Source organism: Ornithodoros turicata, unplaced genomic scaffold (assembly GCF_037126465.1).
Source record: "Ornithodoros turicata isolate Travis unplaced genomic scaffold, ASM3712646v1 ctg00000746.1, whole genome shotgun sequence".
In the NCBI taxonomy this organism is placed as follows: Eukaryota; Metazoa; Arthropoda; class Arachnida; order Ixodida; family Argasidae; genus Ornithodoros; species Ornithodoros turicata.
This window is the reverse complement of record NW_026999400.1, coordinates 2,051,527-2,070,747: the sequence shown is the minus strand read 5'-3', so window position 1 is coordinate 2,070,747 and position 19,221 is coordinate 2,051,527. Positions and strand designations below refer to the sequence as shown.

The 19,221-nt window shown below is 45.1% G+C and overlaps 1 protein-coding gene across 4 annotated transcripts in view; it reads left to right on the top strand.

Moving 5' to 3' along the window:
* LOC135374752 (muscarinic acetylcholine receptor M5-like) overlaps nucleotides 1-19,221 on the top strand; it is a 399,570-nt gene that overhangs the window by 110,580 nt on the left and 269,769 nt on the right. The window contains exon 4 of one of the 4 annotated variants that reach the window (XM_064607677.1): nucleotides 4,102-4,220. The exons of the other annotated variants lie outside the window; for them this stretch is intronic. The gene's annotated coding sequence lies outside the window, so the exon portion shown is untranslated. The remainder of the gene's footprint in view (nucleotides 1-4,101; nucleotides 4,221-19,221) is intronic. 4 annotated transcript variants of the gene reach the window in all.

Below are 19,221 nucleotides of genomic sequence, written 5' to 3'. Positions count from 1 at the left end.
CACAGTCATTATGCAACACCCAGTTCAGTGAGGCCACTTTGATAACAAAAAAATAGCTTAGGTGCTGGCATTATGCATAACACTGCGTTGGGAAGAACAGAAGAGAGCAAAAATTACTTTCTCAGCTACGTAAGGTCGTGTACTTATTCAAGGAAAAAGCAAGGATGCACAGGTGTACGAGAGTTTCGCAATGAGTGACAGCTTCGAAAGCTTCTAGTGAGGATGTCGAGCTGAAGTTTCGGGATATCACGCTGTCACGACCCACACGGACACCTGGAAAAAATTACGAATGCTAGAAAAAATGCTATCTTGCTAGAAAAAAAAAAAAAAAGAGCGTTCCTAACCTGATGCATGCATCCTTGAAACGTGCATTGTTACGGATCTGCCGTCTTCGCCACCTTCAGCCGAGGATTAAAGCTGTGACGATGAGGCGATCTCAGAAAGAGGCGCGAGGGTGATGCGTTCGGGGAATAACTTCGTTGTACGGGCCCTTTTTTAAAAGCATTGCGTGCTCGGAGCGAAATCAAACAGGTGTTTGCGATCATGTTTGCGTCTTGTCATTGGCTCAAAAAGCTCAGGCGCTCAAGCATCAATAAATCTCGAACATTTGCGAAAACCGCACTACAAAACCACGTTGTATCGTGCACTTAGAGTGCATTTTTAAATAAATTTTTATACAAAATATCACGTAGACTAGCGAAGCGTGTACTACTACGGTATACTATATAGCGAAGCTCCAGCAATTCAGAGACGGCCATTTTGAGTGCTATGTCCGTTTTACCCACAGCGGGAGATCCACACAGATCACCGGAAAGTAGTTTAATTAGAGCAAAATGCTCTCGGACAGAGAGAGGGGCCAGCAGTAGCGGTCATTACTCGGCTCCGACTTGTGCGAGTTAATCCTATAGTACCCGGGCCCAGCAGCGGGAAACGATGGGCTTCAGCGATAGCGCGTAGCAATTATAACTTCGCGCGCAGAACACTTAACGGCATATATCGCTGTTGAATGCGTTACATCGTGCCATCAACACGTTCGACACCTTGGCCTAACACGTGCTAGTCGTGTCTGAGGAAATTGAGCCACGTTAATTGAATTTGTACGTATTGCACACATATATCGAACGTTGGGTTTCAGTGATGATCTTTTGCGCCAATAATGTTCGTAACGTAGTTAAGTAAGATTAGGCGACCATATTAGCACATGGCATGGCAGGCCCTGCAAGGTCGGGTAATGCTGTTGCGCTATTTCATTAATTGTACTAGATGTCATCGCTAATCGTCAGACAGAGCTCACTGCGTTATTTTTAGTGTCCGTGAGGTGTGTCATGAAATGAAGGTACGCGGCCATGAACTCGGAACAGGCTAGTCTGCTTTATATAATAATCTTGTAAGACGACGATAAAACCGGAGACACGAAACAGGAAAAAGACAACACGACACATTCTCAATATGATGAAATAGAAGCTGATGAAAATGAAGCTCGTCTGCACCCTTGCACTTCTACCATTTATATAATGAAGTACGTCTAAAAGCAAGAAATGACAGCTTTACAATACTGTATGTTATACATACCACGAATACCGCTGTAGCCGAGAAGGTGCATGGGCCTCTGTTGCTCTTGTGTTAGATTTCGACCTGCCGCGAGTGGAAGTTGGGACATTTTGCATTTTCGTGGAAGTGAAATATTTCTACTTTATTCGCTGGGCATAAAAGTGTCCAGAAACGATCGAACGCGATTTTTTTTAGTTGTTCCATAAAAGCACGAAAAAGAAACACATTGCTTTCTCTTAAGGGTACTTGATGGCAACGCGAAGAAGGAATTTATGCAAGGTACCACATTTAAGTACAGTGTCACATGCTTGTGCAAGTCGATCAAACCCGTGCACCATTCAACAGCACTGCACTTATTGCCACACAGTGTTACCCGGTACCAAAACGAAGTAACGGAATACCGCCCACCCGCTTCTCCACAAGAAGTTAGCGCAATGCTAGCGTCGTACGACTTCAAAAAGTAACGCGGTACGGTTACAAAAAAAAAGTAAAGTGAATACTATGCCGCTACTTTGCCGCTACCGTACCCTTCTCTAGGCAGCACCTCCGAAGGTATCTCGTTGCCGAATGTGTCTAAAGACGGTCCAATATTTATGTTCCTGCGCATAACCAGCATGCAGCACAAAATGCATTGCTTACAGTCGAGATATATTATTTCACATTGAGCTCGACCTTGAGACGATGCACATTCAAGACACAATTTAATGCACATAGCGCATATGTGCATTTAATAATTTCCGTCAGAATCACAATAAATGATGACGATGAGTTGGGATGTCCGTAGGGTGAGATGGGATGGGTTGGGGTTCTCCGTCAGTATGTTTCGAACACAAGGCTGTTTTTCTGCAGTAACAGTATTTTGTTCGAAATATACGCGAATCCCAGCTCAAAATCTTCCGTTTGCTTATGTCGACGCGTTGATCAGATTTCTCTGTGGTCAAGTGGCGCAACTGCCATCATAAGCGGCCTCTCATCGAGCCCAACAATAAGTAGCTACTGCGTGATGAAACATAACATGAACGGCATAATATTTGCTTATACTTTCGCCAGGGATGGCGCGTCCAGGAAAAATAGACAGCCTTCTGAGTGCTGTTAGCATACTGCACCAAAGCTTACTCCTCAGAGGAACTAATACGTGTTTGTCACTGTCAGTCATCCATCAATCTTACATGCTTTATACAGCGCTGCGCTCTCACGTACAACATTGCTTTGGATAGCTGATTTCTTCAGTCAGCGATATATTTTCGTCCGGACAAGACAAGGCGACACAGAGCAATTCCCCATCTTTCAGGGGGTACCACAAGGAAGCGTCCTAAATCCGCTCCTCTTTAATGCAGTTATGGCGTGCATTGGAACCTGCATTCAGCGGAAAGTCAACGTGTTCCTGTATGCCTATGACATCTGTATCTGGACTACAGACTCTTCCCGTCCGGCACTCCGTCAGCGTCTTCAGCGCACCTTAGATGCCATTCGTCCCTATTTACTCCAGGCAGGAATGCAGATATCCGTCGAGAAAAGCGCAGTTCTAGCCTTCACGCGCAAAGACATGCATAGATGTCGCCTGTATATTGGTGGAGGCCCACTGGAGCAGGTGACACATCGCAAAAAGTTTCTCGCCGTAGCACTATCATGGAATTTGTCGTGGAAGCGCCACATAGACGTTCTTGAAAAGAAAGTCCAACGCTGCGTTAACGTCATTCGTCACTTCGCAGGTATGAGGTGGGGACGAGACGAGAGAGATCTCCTCATGCTGCACAATGCCCTGGTTCGTGGCTCAGCAATGTACAGTCTTCCCATACTGCACGGGCTTGCTCAGACACTGGTACGAAGGATTCTAGCCCTGCTCGCGCGAAGCCCTCGGGTTCAGCGAGGAGCTGAAACCCGCCTATAGTAGTTTATAAGGCTAGGGGCGTCCCCGTTGAGGTTCTCCGTATTCGGGAAACTGCACGCTACAATCTGCGTTTACGTGCCCATAATAAATGTCACCCTCTGATTCGCAAGCTTCACGCTATAGACGGAACGCCACGGTTTATGCTTGTATAACATCATTCAGACCTAATATTCAAAAACATTCATTGTTGACCCGACGACACCCAAAGTGCCTCCATGGACGTTGCCATCGCCGCTTGTCACTGTCTCCATACCCGGCCTCAAGAACAACAAAAGGAGCTAGCCTGATGTTATCCTTAGGCAACTTATACCCTTGACTTCATCGAGGCTCAATACTGCAACGGTACCGCTGTATACACGGATGGATCGTCGACCAGGGACACTTCATCTTCAGCCTTTGCCGTTCCATCAGAGCCCGTGACACGTGGATGTCGTCTGTCTCACCGCACCTCATCGACATCCGCTGAACTTTATGCTATCCTGCTATTCTTGACATATGCAGCGGACGGTGAACCGCTGCAATGAGTAGTTTATACTGATTTCAAAGCAGCTCTGATCTGCATTAAATAGGGCATCCGCGGTTCCCTATCCTCAGTGGTGATAGATATTCTGTGCGCTCTGAAGTCTCTGCAAGATCGCTCTCAATCCGTTGCCTTTCAGTGGGTTCCATGGCATTGCGGAGTAACTGGAAACCACGAGGCCGCCGCTGCCGCTGCCCATCAACAACGGCCTTGTATGCCCATTATACTTTCGAGAGGAGACAGAAGATCCCCCCTCAGGTATTTGCCTGTTTCCTGGTCTACCCTACAGTGACTTTTTTTATTATTTTATGGCTATAGTCGTGACGATGCCCACTTGAGTGTGATCACACTCAAGTGGGCATCGTCACGACTATAGCCATAAAATAAATGAAATGAACATCGAGTGCCACGCGACCTGCCCAGATTTTAACTTCATTCAACTTGAAAAATATTATTCATTTTATGTGGCACACATACCTACAATGCAACGTACTTAATGTGAGAGAGAATGCTTTCGGCAACCTGTGTGAGCTAAGTGAATCCCATCTTGCCAGAAACGCTTCACCTGTGGCGCCTACACCGTAAAGCAAAGTTTGCGGTACGTTTGGAGTGCGATGACTATGGCGATATCTCGTTACGTTTCCGATATATTTTCGTATTCCTGTTGCAAAAGGCACGGCGCTTTGTGTGTCTGCTCCGAACAGTGAAGTTGCAAAACACAGTTTGAAATGCGCTACCAACACGCTCACACTAGTTTTGCAACTGATTGTATGACGGAAACCAGCTTCGTAGGCCCTATTACGCAGTATGTTATACAAACCTGTTTGTGTTTCACAAGTGTCATCTGAAAAAATCATAAAACAATGCACCGAGAGCCACAACAACTGACAAATTAATGATAATGAATAGGGAAATTCGCCACATGAGGTGCGGCCCATTACCCCAAGGCACAATGGACAGGATGAGACGTGTCGTGATGATGAGCTGATGAACAATAAGTAGCACAAAATGAATTTGAAAATATTCAATTACGCTTAGCTTACGAGATTTAGTGAAATGGACCAAGATCGTCACATCGGCCTGCATGATTAACAAGTAACTACAAGGAATACAAAGAAAAGTTCTGCTTCGCAGTTATCTCGCTGCCTCTCTCTGTGTTCCCACGTCTTCATTATTGTGAAAAGTAGCGGTAGCGGAGAGAGGGTCCGCCGCTACCTATATTTGTAGCGGAAATGCTTTTCCCATTACGAATTTAAAATGTAGCGGAATTGGTACTCCGTTACTGAATAAAGTATAGCGAATACGGTGGGGGGTCAAGTCACGTTGGGACAGTATGGTCGGCAATCGTCTCCGGTCTATTCAGCTTAGCGGGAACAGGTTTATGGGAACAACCAGGAACGTCTACGCCTAACGTGGCCGGGCCATACCTTGTTGAAAAATTAGGTTCGTCACAGTTCCAATTGGGGAAAGCACAAAGCTCTCCATCAAAGTAACTGGTGCAACTAATGTGGAGTTGCGGGCCTCACACTAGCGAAGCCATGAAGAAATGATGATGAGATGGGTCTGATGCCGGCCAGCAAGCTGGGCGCTGCCCCAGTGCCAATTGTATGGAATTGTCGGAATGTAATGAAAGATGATGGTGGAGATGGCAGTTCAAGTGATCACAGCGTGGTAGAGAGGCCTGTTCATGACAGGAACTCCCCAAAGTAAAGAAACTAGCGTCTAGTAATGTAATCATGTATAATGCTTGTTTGCAACTCTGTTCTGAGTTACAAACAGGTATACTAAGAGGTATACTATAAGAGCAGAGACACAAATGGACGACACGAAGCTTTGAGTCCCGTCCATGTCGTTCCCGACTTAGGGATGTGTTAGCTATGCCTGCTAGCTTTCACCTACACTCTTAAAAATGAACTTCACCGCATAGCACGCTCCTAGCCAACCATCATCTCAAATGATATCGTTATCTGCCCTGATTTGTTGAAAACGGGAGGCGTACGCCTTTTTTGTGACACTTATGCTGTTCATAATTGTCACAGAAAAGGCGTACGCCTCCCGTTTTGAACAAATCAGGGCAGATAACGATATCATTCGAGATGATGTTTGGCTCTGAGCGTGCTATGCGGTGAAGTTCATTTTTAAGAGTGTAGCTACTAGCAAACCATAGCTTACACCTCCCAGCTTACTTGCATTCTCTTCGTATGTTCTACACATTTATATCGCCACACCAAACTTTCGTGCTGTTTCGTACGCACGACAAACACCAGCTCACTTTCTTATCCCCGCAATCGACAAAACTATGCACAGGATTGTTAATAAAGTAAACGCTGTGGTGGTGGTCATCAGACAAATGATGTGGCTTAAAGAATGCCCCCAAGTTCAACCCTTTGAGAAGTATTCAAACGAATGCCGCTTGGCAATTATACTTATGCCCTGTCAGAATGCACTTGCTTTAAAAACACTACAGTTTCTTTTCTTTTTTTCTCAGCCCTTGCATCTTTAACTGAATTTATATGTTTGCATTTTTAATTCGAAACAGTGAACAGGATTAGACACTTCACTTCACTTGTAAAAAAACTAGAAAAGAAGGATGGACGACGGTACTTCTAGGGTTTTGTTGTTAGGATATCCCCTGGCCAAATATAACGCTGTGTCCTGCACACGCGGCACTCTGAATTTATTGGGCTTCCCTGGAGACCCCTAATTAACTACATTATTCTTTATCATCCTGCGAAGCTAAACAGCACACAGTAGCAATTTCAAGCATATCCAATTACATAGGATCAATACAGAAAGTATGGATAACGCTAAAGGATAATTAGAGACTTTTGTACATCATTGATAACGTCACCGTGAAGTTATCGAACCTACCGGAAACAATGGCAGCGTGCATGGCTCAGAATATTATCAGTTGATTGTATACTGTAGATATGGTACTTCGGAAGCGATGTTATCAACAATCTACTAAAGCTCCGTAGGCTTGATGGAGCTTTTGTGATGGCACTGGTGATGCAAAACCAACACTACTATCGACAGTGTAAAAACTATTGATTGTTGGCTATCGGTAGTACTATAGATAGTGTTGAGTTGTACGATAATTGACTATCGATAGTACTGTTCCGTAGGTTGTCTTTACTATCGACAGCTAGACTTTGTTCACACTATCGATGCTTTCGTTCCCGTCTTCGTTTTCGACAGAATCCCATGCGACACAAGTTCGTTCCGTTTAGCTGTAATGTATGAATGATGCACTGCAAGCAGCGAAAGAAGCTCATTATAAAATTGTACGCATTCATGAGACAACCATGCTAGTCAACCTGGTGCAAAGACCATCACGTGACCTTGCGGTTGGTTTGAGCGGCATGAGAAGCTCAACGTCAGCGTCGGCTGGAAAGCTGCTCTGAGTTCTTATTATCGATAGTTCGATTTTTATACGACTATCAATAGTTTTGCATCACTAGATGGCATACATCAAGTAACAACATTGGGAAAACATCTACGCACAAACGAAGGAGTTATCTGTACGATTCTTTCGTGTACTAAAGGGCTTGTGGTTCATTACATCCCGCACTCATTGTAGTGCAGTTCCACGGTATTCAGGGAAAATAATTAGTTTCCAAAGTGGTGCGTTTGTCGAGATACAAACCTTCGAGCACACGTACGGGTCAAGCTCTGACATCAGAGGAGCGAGAAAGACGGCCGTTCGTCTTAAGCACGTGACCCCTCTTGCTCTGTCTCATTGGCGGAGACGCCTGTAGTGATATGATTGAGCTGGATGAGTTTCGCTACCCGCGGTGCTGATTCCCTACGTGATTACCCCTTTGCTGTGATTACCTGCAATGCAGGTTCCCATCGTTACAAAATAACCGTCTTTAACGCTTATCTAAGATAAGTTGGGACGAAGTGTCGCAACCCCTTTAACTTTTTTTTTTTTTTTGCGATCAGTTCGTTCAGTTTCTTTCCATGATATCCGCTTCAATCTCAGACGTGCTTCGTCTAGAGAGCAGGGGAATGAACAATACTGTTTGAGAGTCGATGTAAACCCGTCGGGAATAAACGCGCTCGAAGGCGGCTCACTGCAGCGGAAAGCCTCGGTTAGCGATGCATGTGTCCTTGTGTACTTTGCCTCACAGACCGTGAACATCACACGGCGGACCGCATCTGAACACGGACAGCTCTTTCCTATAGAGGGGAAAAAAAAATCTTTAATGAAGGTTCTTCGGGACCCGTATTCTTATCAGTCGGCCTTATATCACCTCCCGTGCTTTGTCTCAAACATCGGGGATTACGAGGCCTTGACTATGCGTTCGCGTATTTATGGCTGAGTTTAGGCGAGGCCTGTAGGCACTGCGACGACAAGAAGTATGACAGCGCCCGAGATTTTCTTGGTCCGGGACGCTGTTGTCATGGAAACGGATGCAGCCGCATGGGTCGCTGCGCTAATAACGGCCCGATTGAGGTAGTTTCATCACAGGTCGTTAGAAAGAGGCCTCGAAGCGAATTTGGGACCGTAAAGGAGTTGGTCGCGAATGCCCGGAGGGTGCTTTGAGCGTGCACCGCCTGGCGGGTGTTGCTTAAAGGTGATCAATGTTGTACCGTGACGTTGTGAGGTGTGGATGACTGTCGTGGGACCTTTTGTTTTGCGCTGAGGATGTTAGGGTGACCGTGACGTAGCTGTGGGCAGAGGCGTTCCCGTCGAATAGGAAAAATTATTGCAAGGAAAAGACACGTGCTTGATGTAGCACTGAACTAGAAAAGGGAACTGGCTCGAAGGCTGGGTGAGGGTGAAGGGGAAGAAAATGGAGATGTTGGCTCCCACAACCGAGGGGCGGCTCCTCCTAACCGCTTAGAAGAGCGAATGTGATTGATTGATTGATTGACTGATTTGTAAAAGAAAAAAGTGAAAACAACAACAAATAAGTAATGATGCAGTGAGATGTTTCGCCGCTGAGGCAACACCCTATTCCATTGCTTGAGGGGGAGAAGATGGTGAGTGATGATGAACATGAATGTTCAGATGAGGATGATGGTGGCGTTGTAATGATGTGATGAAAGCGAAAAAAGAGTGAATGTGGCCATGCTTGTATAGACGTGTTTGTGAGCGTAAAAGATGAAAATTAATCGAAAGCTATATGTGTAACGATCCACTACGTCCATGTGAAATTTCAACAAGGCTCCGACCGCTCGCCCTCACTACCTCAGCAGGCCATGCTCTTAACACCTTGTTTAGGTCGAGTGGACGGTGGTCTAGTCGTTGCCGTACGGCCCGAGGGTCACTTCAGTACATAGTATATCCGGAGCAGCGATGCAAGATGCAAGATGCTGTGCTTCCTGCTCCGGAGAGTTCACTTTCCCAAGCTTGTAGAACAACTCGCGAGCGAAAGGGAAGGTTGGGAGAAATTGGCTGGTGAATTTCGATTTCTCTGCTTCGCATGCAGCCAAATACATACGTTCGATGACGAGTTGATGCGCTTCGCTGCTCTCAGGTGGCCCAAATTCACACCTTCTTCATAAGGAAAAATGGGACTATAGAGCAACAGACTTTCGGATTTCCGCTTCAGATCCTTCTGCGAGTGCCTTAGCTTCTACCTTTTAGGCTTTCCAGCTGTCGAAACAAAAAGAAAGATGAAAGCCGCCTCTACAAGGCGGCGCATGCCACCAAATTCTAGCAGCCGCCAGAATTGTTGGGCGTAGAATACATTTTTGCGATGTGATGGAAATGAAATTTGGCAGTGCGTGTTTGAAAGTCAACAACAACAACAGCAGCCACATGCGTTGCGATGGGATCAGGTGTTTCACCGCATGAATTGCGATCCCTGCCTCAGCTAATGTTTCGCGGTATAGTGTACTGCTCTCCAGTGATGAATCACCCCAGGCCATAGTCATGATTTATTTGTTGTTGTTGCTGCCTCAGCTGGCCTCAGCGGTGGTGGTACCGCTGAAAGAGCTCGCCGCTGTCGGCCTCACAGAGGTGGGTAGAGGTGGGTAGCGGTGAGCCTTGCCGTAGTACATTGTTGTTATAAAATACATATTTTTGGGTTTTCAGTGTTTGTTGTCTGATTATGAATATTTTTTTGGCCTTGTACAGCTGGTATCAGAGTTAACTTGAACGCCATTCCGGCCTGGGGGCCCTGGTGGTGCTGAGTACAAATAACGTCGGAGGGCGTTTTTGTCATTTATTTATAGTTACAGGGGTGTCCCCCAATGTGAATGTGTCGTTTTCAGCAAGGCGCTCTCAGGGTGGCTTCCATCCCGCTTCGCAGGCTGGATGAAAGTTAACTTTGACACGAGCCGTATATGCCTGCACATTAGAGATGGAACGATATCGATATTCTTGTCGATATTTTATGCCTGCGATATTTATAATAATTTTAATATGTAATTTTTAGATATTGACATTTATCGATAAAAATGTCGATAGGGATATCGGTATGAATATCAATATTACATCGATCTAGATATCGATATGCATGCTGATAGAAATATCAGTACTTCGGCGACTTCTGCGCGCGTACAGGATATGAAAGGAACGGATCAACGAGGTTATTAACCAAACTTGACGTTTCCCCCCCTCTATCTCTTTCTTGATTTGGTTTCGCAACACGATGCCGATATTTCCTGTAATGCTGTGGTTCGAGTTAGGGGAAAACGTTGTTAGTTTCTAATACTTAGTGTATGGCCTTGGGCTGCATTTCATGCCGAACGACGCATTGAAATGTGAAAGACGAGTTCACCGAGCGTGCAACGTACACGCGGTTGAAACCGATGATTTTGTGTTGCTAGCGTGGCTCCGTATTCGCAAACATCCATTTCTCGAGGAACAAAGAAGGAGGCAGGCAAGCTAATGCGGATCCGATGAGGGCGACATCCTCTGCACTCACCTAAATTTTTACATTAATTATTCCCCAATCTTTCTCTCACGATAATTGAGGACGTATCCTCATTGGTCCCCGTAATGCACGTTGTTCGTCGCCGTCTTCATCGCGAGCTTCATCGGTACTACGCACGTACGTAACACAATAAAACAAGGGCAACTTTTTTTTTCAGTTCAAGTAATGGCGTGCCAGCTTTTCAAACATCGATATATGGATATTTCTTTTAAAAACATCGATATACGAAATAATTTATAGATATAAATATCGACATTTTAATCGATTTTCTCGATAATTTCTTTAAGATGTTGGTATTTATCTATTATTCTATCTATTCCGATATTTTTGCATCACTGTGTATGCCCCAAATTCTGGTCGGGTCACAACGTTTTTTATTTATTTATTTTTTATTCCACGTTAGCGCCGCGAAGCAACTGTGGCTATGAGCGGCGTACAGATGTCGACAGATGGAGAGAGGACAGCAGGAAGGACCAGGGGGGTTAGTAGCGCGCGTCCTATAGGCCGACTTCAGGAAGAACTGTGCCGACATTCGTGTGGAAAGCGTTCGGAAAACCCACGGAACACCCACGGAACACCCACGGAAAACCCATGGAAAACCCACGGAAAACCTCGGACAGCACAGTCGGTGGTAGGATTCGAACACACCACCAACGATCGGGACGCCTTAACCCATTCGGCCATGCCGCTGGTGGGTCACTCACAACGTGAATGAACTGAAAGAGTGAACGGACGAGTACATTGTTGTTTTTTTTTCATTTCAGCGCATATAAACACATCGAATTGCTGCACGTAAAATTAGTGCAGCGACGCTTTAAAATTTTTATGTGAAGGATGTCTCGCTGCCAGACATTTTTACTACAAGTTTAAACCCAGTCAATGGGGCGACCTTAGCGTTGCCATGCCAACACTCTGCGTGGTCGGCTCAACTGCCTGCCATCATTAGGAAGCTTTAGGAGCTATCAGCGACAATGCTGTCTTCGTAGAAAGGATCAAAACGTCTGGGTGCGGCTCTGCGCGTGGACTTGCCCCATGATACTGCCAGGGGCTTCTGAACCGTTACGTATGCGGCGCAGCAGGTATATATAGGGATGTGTACATGCGGTTACAACATATTCTAAATGTTGTTTAGTCGAGTGGCCCGTTGCGATTATTGCTCCCGTTTAAAGCCTCGTGGTTATGATGTGGGAAGCAGACGTGGGATGATATTGATTTTTGTGTCGATATTACCGATATTTTTCGCGTGGATATCGATATAGTATTTCGATAGAGTATCAACATTTTCAGTAGTCGTTTTAATTAATTACTCGATATTTAAAATTTTGATATTTTGGCGCCTCCAGTTAAAAGCGACTTCCTTCCCATTGTGTCTTTCTGTCTCGTTTTGTCTGCGAAATAAAATACTTCGTACTTCGCAATGATACCCAGAACAACAGTCTGAAAAAGAAAGAAAGAAAACAAACAAACAAAGAATAACACTAAAACAAAGAAACGTCATGGAGGGAAAAGGAGAGGATAAAAAATTACGGGACAGTTATTTGTGTAACGCGAATTACACCGTTCGGCGGTAGCTGTTGTGTATGGATATGGACTAGTTTAGTGTGACGAGTACTGCTTTGTGATCTGTGAGGTGAGTGGTGATATGTAGACTTGGGGATTAGCGGGACAAAAATATTAGTAAAATCGGTACAATAGCGGGACAGGAAACGCTGAAAAATAGGGACACTTCCGGACAACATACCCATCTGTGAGTATGGCAAAGCTACTTTTATTAGCTTTAGATTAATTTAACTTGTTTAGCATCACCGAAACCGACAGTCAACAGACAGAAGAAGACAGAAGGAGACAGAGAAGAAGAGAGAAGAAGCGGATGGGGGAGGGTTTTGTGATACAGCCACAGCGTTTTCCAGAGACCTTCCCCTACCACTGTAAGATACAAACACATACACAGGTCCTCAGCCGCAGCAAAAGGGTTACTGAAGCAAACAAACTTATATACACTACGACCCTGCACCCTATCATTATTCTAACAATGAAACGTCTTGCGTGTAAATAATTTTTCGTTACATTACTTAGAACGGCAATAGCAAGTACATCTGTGTGAGCCAATCTGCCACATAATTTGTGGCTTACTACCCCAGTGCATACTGGTTAGTATAAGACGAAATGATAAGGGGAATGGGATAATAGTTTAATAATGATATTACACCCTTGTCTCGGTAGGCGACATGAAGCTCCCATGGCTAGATAATGTCAGTGCACAGATGCATATAAGTCACAATACGGTTATATCACTAGTCATGAGTGTAAAGAAGACCTATGCCCCTTACAAATTTCATGAAGAAGGCACACGCACGCGCGCACGCTGTGGCGATATACTGCCCTATTGCACATTGGGGACGGATGCGGGGATGATGATTCAGAGATCCGTCGCCAGACCGGTGGAGCCTAAGGACTCCGCAAGACGACGAAGGCCTTCGAAGAACATGCGTTCGTGACGCTGCCTGCCATGCCTGATGCCTGACCATGTCCGATGCCTGCAAACACATTAGGTAGGCATCGTGATCATATAGCCAATCAGATAACAAACCTAATCAGATATCCTAGCGGTTAATATGAAGTGATTTGCAGACGATTGTATTATTTATTATAAGGCAGTAGCATGCTGTAGTGATCGCTGAAAACTGCAGTCGGCACCAGGTCAAGTTGCAGACTAGTTTCGCCATTGGCAAATGAGTATTCATAGAGATAACAGTATGGTCATGTCCACTACTAAAAACAACAACAAAAAAAAAACACCGTTCTTGTTCAGTTATGGTTCCGCGGGTCCAGTTTTCAGTAGGGTTTCACATCAGAAATATCTTGGTGTAACTATTATAAATGATTTGAACTGAAATATTCCGATCAATGAAGTCATTAGTCATAACATCAGGTGAAGTCATTAGTCATAAAAGCAGGTGAAATATAAAATTAACTACGCGGGGCTCTAAGGGGCGACAACGCTTCAACATTAACCGCTTACAAGGCTTTAGTATGCTCGGTCATCGCTTACGCTGCAGTCCTGAGGTATCCAGATGCTCAGCCCAGTAAACATGGATTTGAAACGTAAAAAGTACAGTAAATATGTATCTGACGTACGTATCTTAAAGGAGTGCAGTGGGCCATCCAAAAAAAATTCAGGTTAAGACATCTGATGAAAATGTGTGTGTCATGATATGGAGTAGCGCGAAAGGTTTTGATGTGTGCAATTTGTTTCCCAGAAAAAAACGCACATAAACACAGCTCCGCCCCTTCACCCTTAACTCGTCACTCCAGCATAAACGAGGATGAGGGGGTATGATGGCACGTCACCGATGACGGCATAAGGAGACTCGTTCTGGTTTGCCGGTCAGTGGGGGTCAGCGCCTTGTCTCTTTGCCGCCGTAAACCTGTTTTGGTTTTGCCAGTTTTCCCGGAGAATTGGGGATAGAAGGAGCGGCCGAAGCATTACCGAGCAAGGAGAAAAGCTTTATCAGAACCCCGAACAGCCGAGTAGCAGACGACAGCGGAGTAGCAGACAACATTTCTCTAGGCCAATCAGCGAGCGTTCTCCTTATAGCGTCAGCGCGAGGTTCCTGGCAGATCACAGGCTGGTACTGCTCTTCACCACCGTTGCGCACGGTCGCTTTTTGCGGCGTATTTTAACTTCAATTTCTGCGATAATTATGACTTTGTAGTGTAAATTACTTCGCATGGTGCATTTTACTGGCCTACTTAATAGTTTTATAGGAAGAAAACTGGGTGTTAAAAATGACTTCTGTGCTACTTTAAGCTGAAAACAAGCTTCAGCTACAAACCAATTGCCTCAAAGATTATTTTGCTTATTTGTTTGTTTGCTTGCTTGTTTGTTTCGTTGGCAATTCCCGACTGGAACAGCTTCCCTCGGGTCATTTGTTGCAGTAATAAATTGGTTTCGGTTTACAGATTTTTGTCGCGGCTGGTCGCGGTGAAGCGCAAAAGGACGCTCTTCCCTTCCACTCCCTTATCCACCAATGAATTACGTCCTTACACCAATGAATTACACCAATGAATTACGTCCTTTTGCGCTTCGCCGCGACAAGCCGCGACAATAATACGTAAATCGAAACCAATTAATTACTGCAACCAATGACCCGCTTCGGTGGCAGATTTTTCTCTAAAAGGTGTCCACTGAAGGTCCCAAAAGGGTAGTACCCATTTTAATGCCGACGGCGCCCTGCTTTAAAAGCTAGCTTTCTTCACGAAACTCATTTTAATTTTTATTTAAATAATGAGCGCCTCCCGCTCATTCACGCGGTGCGCATCTTGTAGGCGGCATTGAACAGAGACTTGTAAAAAGGAAAGTTATTCGATTGGTGTACCGGTTCGCGAATTATTTAGCCCGGGGATTTAACTGAAACACCCGGTATATGTAGTGTCTCACGTATCTTCTTATTTACATGCATATATTTTCACGTTGCTCATGTTTTTTATAGCACAGTAACTGTGTCAGAAGTATAACAAAATAAATAAAATGAAAATAGGAAATGACGACGTGAGCACGCAGTAGCGATCCTGTCCACAAGCTCTCACACGTCCTTACAAGGGATGTTAACCGAAGAGCTCATTCCTCGAACGATTTTAAACTTCGGTCTCACTGGTTTTCTACAACGCCCCCTTGTCGTGACTTGTCCGAGCACACCACGTTATAAGCGCTCCTCATCAATTTCGCTGTCTATGAAAATACGCGCCGTCCGAGGTTTTCTTTCCGAGTCTCTCTGATTTAATCCAATAGGCTTAATTCTTCTATGTCAGACTCGGGCTATATATAGATCTGCTTTCTTTCTTTTTTTTTTTGCGGCGTAGAATTGTCTACGGGATAACAACAAAAAATAAATGAAAGAAAATAAAATCTGCAAAGAAGAGTATTAAGCGACAGACAAGCGCAATGCGAAGGGGAAGGACACTCTCTAATGTCTATTATAACGGATAAAGCTTTCTTCATTGCAGGCTAACTCGATTCGTATAGTGTCTCGAAGTATAAATTTAGGGTTGACTGGGAAACTCGCTCGCTTTGAGAACGGTCGGGCGAATTTACATTTGCATCACATTGGAAATGGTGGAGTGGATTTTTGGACGCTAAGCCGATTCTTTGAGTGAGAGAACGCTTCAACGAAATGCAATCAGCGTTTTCAATTTGCACTAATTTCTCAATATTACGGGTTCTATGCAAATAAATACTCGTATTGTTGCTCTGGACTGTATACTACATTGCTGACTCACGATCAAAGGTCTGAGTCCTGTGCAGTCTTTTGTGCAGCTTTTTGCAGGGACCAAGTACATGAATGCAACTTCTGAGGTACATGCGCCCTTATTTTAATTTGTATTTCCTTCTCCAATTACGAGCACAGGAATAGCCAACGCTCTTCATGAACGCTGTGATGCAGACAGGAAAACTCATTCTTGACCCCACTTGCGAATAACCCGCCCCTTCATGTTCTGTAGCCGGTACACACTGCTCACAGTTGCACCAAAACACCAAATACTTCTATTTTTTCGTGAAAGAAATAAAATTGTTTCCAAGGAGAACGGGAAAAACGAAGATGTTCTCAAGATGTAAAAGAGCTCGTTATCTCTTAAAGAAAACCGTTCTATTGCAGAACATTCGAGTAGACGTTGGCTTTATCGTCGTTTTTAAGTAAATAATGCTAGAAAACTTGCAGCACATTTTGGTAATAAGTTATGCGGCGCTAACGATATCGTCATCAATATCAACCTATAAGCTGTCCCTCATCGTTATCCGTCTTATCAAGATAGCCACGTGATGCTGTGTCATCGTATAGAAAAGGCTTCCAACCTATTAGGCTTTCGTTTTTACTATGCACGTTTCGTAATTCAATATTTTTTTCTCAAAATCTACCGTGAGATTACTTTCCCACCGTGACATGTAAGACGTACAAAGAGGGTCAGTTTCTAAGCTGCCCATTTTCTATTCCACCGATCGAATAAAGATTCGCGACGCACATGGCCTATTCCTTGATCACGCTGTCTCGAAGCACTCGTGTCGCTTTCATAGGCGGCGCACTTATTAGGAGTTGATGCACTGGTTCTTCCGTATAGCATGAACCGTGAAGACGACAGAAGAGTGCGTCTCACACATTTCTGTCTGCCTCATTGAACCCTAAACGTGGGGAGAGTCCTCGAGACACGCACAGAAAGAGATTGTCTTGTAAACGTTCTTAATAAGGAAAGGTAATTATTAGGGCAAAGCCACTCGGGATTTGCGGCTTCCTGGGTTCATTGGAGAGGTCCTCTCGCGATGTATTGATCGAACGCCTGTCAAGAGCGGTCGCCCTGTCGATCGACGGTTCAATGGAAATTAATTAAAAGCTTGGCTTATTCTCGTCTTGAGGTGCATTAGGAATAAACTCACGCGTGGAGTTTCTAAGTAGTTAATTGACTGAGCACAATGCGCGTATATGACTCTCCTCATTTGACGCCGTCGGCAGATTGTGGTTTTACACGACTGGTTCAAACTTCTCTTAACAGGAACTGTTTTTCGGTGGCTTTCAAAAGATGCGGTGATGTCGTTGGAATTGAACGCTAATTTCCTCCTACACCGTGCATCGGGGAACACAACAACAAAACCGGTTCGGTTATCGTTGGAGCCTTATACGAGCTGCTGTGATGTGTCGTTGAAATATCCAGCACTCCGCCTGCCCGGCGAGCGGTGTGTCGCTCGTGAGGGATGGGCGTCATGGGCCGACTTCGTAGGAGACTGCTCACTTCAACATGCGGCTGAACACGTCCGAGGAAAACCGTTGTAGGTTCTTTGCACGTTCGTGAGTGTTCACAGTAAACACAAAGGCAAGCGTTTAGCGCAAATAATGTTGGTGTTGGATAAAGTGTGCACGCGGCGAATGGGAGACAGGTTTCAACATAGGTCTAGCTCTGCGCACGCCATTTCGTGCACTTCCGTCATGGTTAACGTATAGAAAAATAAGCAGCGATCTAGTAAATGCTTAAGAGTTAACCTGCTTTGAACATTGGTTACTCTATCACTCAGCGTTTACCTCGAAGTTTGGCTGCATTCTAACTTGAACTGCTGATTATTTAGCGCTTTGTATCGTTCCAAACTGTTGTGTGGATGTTGTGTGTCAGTGCTTTTCTTTTGCTTTCTCTCCTCTCTCTATCTGTCGTTTAACACGCTTTGTCAACGCTGTGTTCGCGGCACGATGTGATTTGCTTTGCGTGCGCTTAAAATCGTCCTTAATTTCAATAGCGTATAAAATGACTTACGGCAGCAATGGATTATGCTTAAGTCGTAAGGCACACAGGAAAACCCATTCTTGACCCCACTTGCGAATAACCCACCCCTTCATGTTCTGTAGCCGGTACACACTGCTCACAGTTGCAAGGCGGTGCCAAAGAGCAGTAGACAAAAAGGTGTACAGCCAGTGAACACTCAAACAGCTGAGTCAAATATATCCTAATGGGTCACGTACACTTCCCCACAGTGGAAACGTAACGGGTGCTTTAGGAATGTTAGATGCCCTTCTGTGTCATTGACAGCGTAAACTTATGTAAATACCCGACGCTAAAGGTCATCAGACGCCGTAGAGACCCCCCGACGTCGAACTGTCACGATGAAAGATGGTTCCGGTGAGTAAATTGGCTCGACTTACGCATAGAAAGGAAGCGCTTCGTTAGGAAGCGATTTGCGCGGCTGGATTCGAGGAGGCGACGCGGAGTGTTCACAAGGGGGCGCGCGCAAGGAGGATGGAATAGAGCACCAGAGAAACAAGTTTTTTTTTTCTTAGTTTGTAGTGTTCTAGGATTGAAGGATGAATGTTCACTGAAGGAGCACTACAGTGCACGCTGTAGTCGAAACGGTGTTCAAGAAGGAATAACCTCCTATACAACTGTTAGTTTTACTTTTGCGATGTTTCTTGAACGGTGACTATCATCACTGACAATACATTATCACAATTGGTGACGTATGGGCGTGCCCAGTGTACTGACGGCCAGTCGGTGATGCCCGCTGGACGAGTCGAATATGCCCGGTCCTCAGGCAGTAGGTAGCGGTCATCGACAGGAAGTCCCGTCAGGAAGAAGATCTGTCCCCGGTAGAACATTCTTCTACGAGCTCGATGTTCCTTCTGCGAGCTGAACCTGCAAAAATACTGCACACTCGTAGCCCGTGCTCCTCTTTTCTCTTCTTCCTTGTACGTACAGCCGTCACTGTCCTCGTTTTTCGTCACCACCCCAGCGCCACAGCCCCTCCCCCACAAGACATTGCGCATCACAATGTTCAATATACACAATACGCCTATGCAATGGCTTTTTTCTTGACCGTCCTTCGGCAACACTGC